General features: G+C 43.3%; 1 non-coding gene across 1 annotated transcript; it reads left to right on the forward strand.

The window, feature by feature from the left end:
- Positions 1-365: 365 nt before the first annotated feature.
- trnad-guc (transfer RNA aspartic acid (anticodon GUC)) lies at positions 366-437 on the forward strand. The gene has a single exon. It is a non-coding gene; the product is annotated as a tRNA-Asp (tRNA).
- Positions 438-3146: the final 2709 nt, after the last annotated feature.

A 3146-nucleotide genomic window follows, 5' to 3' on the forward strand; every position in this document is an offset into this window, starting at 1 on the left:
TGCTATTATGAAAGAGAAATACCAACCATGCAGCTGTTTATAAGTTTACTAAGAAGTTTAATAAACAAAACTGGAGAGATTAAATTGATTTTTGATTAGAAAAAGTAATAAAGATGAATTACTTTGGAGGCATGTGTCGCGTGTCGCTTATCCCCCGCTCCGTACTCTTTTTTTGAAACAAAATATGGTCACCCTAGCCTAATATATAAACCTGACGTATATCCGATTCTATATGTTATTCGTGCATGGGGGAGGAGCACAGTGCGGTACCACAACTGGATACACATCTTCACGTCCGGCTTCACGAAACCGAAGGTTCTCCTCACAGTAAAATAGAGCTGAGGCGCAGCCAAATACTTACGCGCTCCTCGTTAGTATAGTGGTGAGTATCCCCGCCTGTCACGCGGGAGACCGGGGTTCGATTCCCCGACGGGGAGGTGAAAGTCCTTTTACAATCTGATCACAATTTAAAATGTCAAAGTTGGAGATTTTTTTTTAATTCACTGACAAGTGCAAGTTGAAAGCTTTTTCGGAAACAGACTTACAAATTTGCGATAACAAACTCCATCATAAATAATCAGGCCTATTGTATTTAGCATTCGCTTTTAATAGCATTAGTTTTTCTAGGAAGCTGATGGCCAAGTGGAGGTCAGTTCTTTCGACGGTAGGTTGATTCGTATCAGACAACTGAAGCTGCAACACTCGTGCGTAGCATTACATATAACTGGAAGCAACTGTACTTTTGCCATTTTGTTCTCTTCTAATTTAAAAGCAGGATAAAAAATGGAAAACCAGACTGTCAGAAGTGGGATTCGAACCTACGCTTCCAGGGGAGACTGCGACCTGAACGCAGCGCCTTAGACCACTCGGCCATCCTAACTGCGTTGTTGACTTACTTTTAAGGTCTCAAACAGCCACATGAAGGAGAAACGAGTTATTTTTGCATATATGGGCCCCTATCCTCGCACTCTGTAGCCCTAACCAGCTGAGTTTCATTCGATCATTAGAAACATACAAACAAAAGAAAAAGTCTATCCAAAAGCAAAATTGATTAAAAACAACAAAAGGCAATACGCTGCCAACATACTTCAATTGTGCCTTTCTTTCTTAGCGTGAAACCAATTTGTTTGTCAATATGATACTGTCACGATTATAGTCCCCCCTCCTTAAGGGTGCTCCAGCCCTTTCACGTGAGACTTTATTCTGTGCACCTGCTCCCTATTCCCAGCCCACCTTAAAAGCCAGGCGCTGACGCTCATCCGGGCTCTGCATCTGATTTCCATATCGTGCGAGTCTGGGACCTGGAAGCGCCTGGTCCCGTTCCTGTTCCCCGTCCGCCGGTTCCGACCCGGCCTTAGTGGTTTTTAATTCTTTGTTCTGATGGATCTCCTGGTTTTGGACTTACCCTTGTGTTTTGGATATTCCCTAAGGACTTCTCTTTTAGATTGTTCGCCTCGGCCACACCTCCCCCGTGCACCAGCGCACCTTGGACACGCCCCCCTGTCTTCAGCCCCGTTTTCCTGCATGACGTTTCCCCAGTGTTTCCCCACTCCGTCGGATTGTGTCGTCCGCATAGGGTCCGGAAAGAACTGTTCGTTACAGATACCTACCTGGTATTTCTAAAAGATTAATTATGAATGTTCTTTTTCCAGATTGTTTCGTGCAAAAGGTCCCTTTGTACTCCATTGAAGGTTATTCCCGCTTGGGATAAACTTTCCCAGTTGTACAGAAGAACAAGTGAAGTTTTATTCCATGCTGAAGGGAAAAGAAAAGAGGCACAATGTTTCAGCTGTGGAGCCGTCTTTCAGGATAATAACAACAATCTCACACGCCAAAATACAGCCCAAAATCAAAAGATGAGCAAAATAGATCAAATTAAATGTTAAATGTGACTGAAAAACAGGTTATACCTACTAAACCACTGGGTCAATGGAAACCGAAAGAGTAAATTCAAGTCTGAAAAAGGGGGTTTAATAATAATAATCCTTACACTTACAAAGTGCTTTTCTGGACACTCCACTCAGAGCGCTTTACAGGTAATGGGGATCCCCTCCTCTACCCTCAGTGTGCAGCCCACCTGGATGATGCTCCAGTACTCTCACACACCCCAGCTCTCAGTGGGGAGGAGAGCAGAGCGATGAAGCCAGTTCAGAGAGGGGGGTTATTAGGAGGCCATGATGGGTAAAGACCAGGGAGAAGTTTGGCCAGGACATCAGGGTAACACCCCTATTCTTTTCAAGAACCCCCTGGGAATTTTAATGACTGTGGAATTTTAATGACAGTATAGTAATTGGGACACTGTAAAAAGACATTGTCCTTCGTCTAAGATATGAAACCGAGGCCTGATTGTGGAGTCGGGGCCTCGGTTTCATATCTTAGACGAAGGACAATGTCTTTTTACAGTGTCCCAATTACTATACTGGGGCATTAGGGCCACACAGGCCGCAGGGTTAGCGCCCCCTACTGGCCCCACTCACACTTCTTCCAGCAGCAGCCTCAGTTCTCCCAGGAGCCTCCCATCCAGGTACTGACCAGGCTCATACCTCAGTGGGGTTGACAGTTGTGAGCTGCAGGGTGATACAGCTGCTGGCTGTCAGTCATTATTTTTTCAACTATTCAGAGCCCTAGCAGAATGGACTGCCTCTGTAACATAACTTGGGAAAGAAAAAACCTAGCAACCAGTTTGTTTACATAGCAACTGTGTTCCTCTATAGTCAACAACTCACACCTGCTGATAAGATGGCAGTGAAATAGAGCAAGGAAAAATCCTCTGGCACTGCCATAGGTGTTTATACAGTAATTGTAATAGCTTTTATAGTTTAACTATTTTTTTAATATTGTTTTATACATTTTCTGGGCATGGGAACATTATTATTCCAGGTCCCGTCTTCACAAAAAAATGTAGAATCTGTTCAATTTGTCTCAGATTTTTATTCAAGCTAGTAGAAGGCCTACAAGCCTTTTGATCTATTGATCTTTGAAAACAGGACCAAAAAAAACAACAGTTTCTTGTGTTTTTCCTTGATATTTCTGTCTGGTGAGTCAGAGATATAAGAAATCTGATTGTTGACACTTAATGTCCAAGGGGCTAGCTTGAATTTAAGCTACAAAGCAGGTTTTTATTGTAAACAAACCTCCAGAGATAT

The sequence above is a fragment of the Lepisosteus oculatus genome, chromosome 4 (genome assembly GCF_040954835.1).
Source record: "Lepisosteus oculatus isolate fLepOcu1 chromosome 4, fLepOcu1.hap2, whole genome shotgun sequence".
In the NCBI taxonomy this organism is placed as follows: Eukaryota; Metazoa; Chordata; class Actinopteri; order Semionotiformes; family Lepisosteidae; genus Lepisosteus; species Lepisosteus oculatus.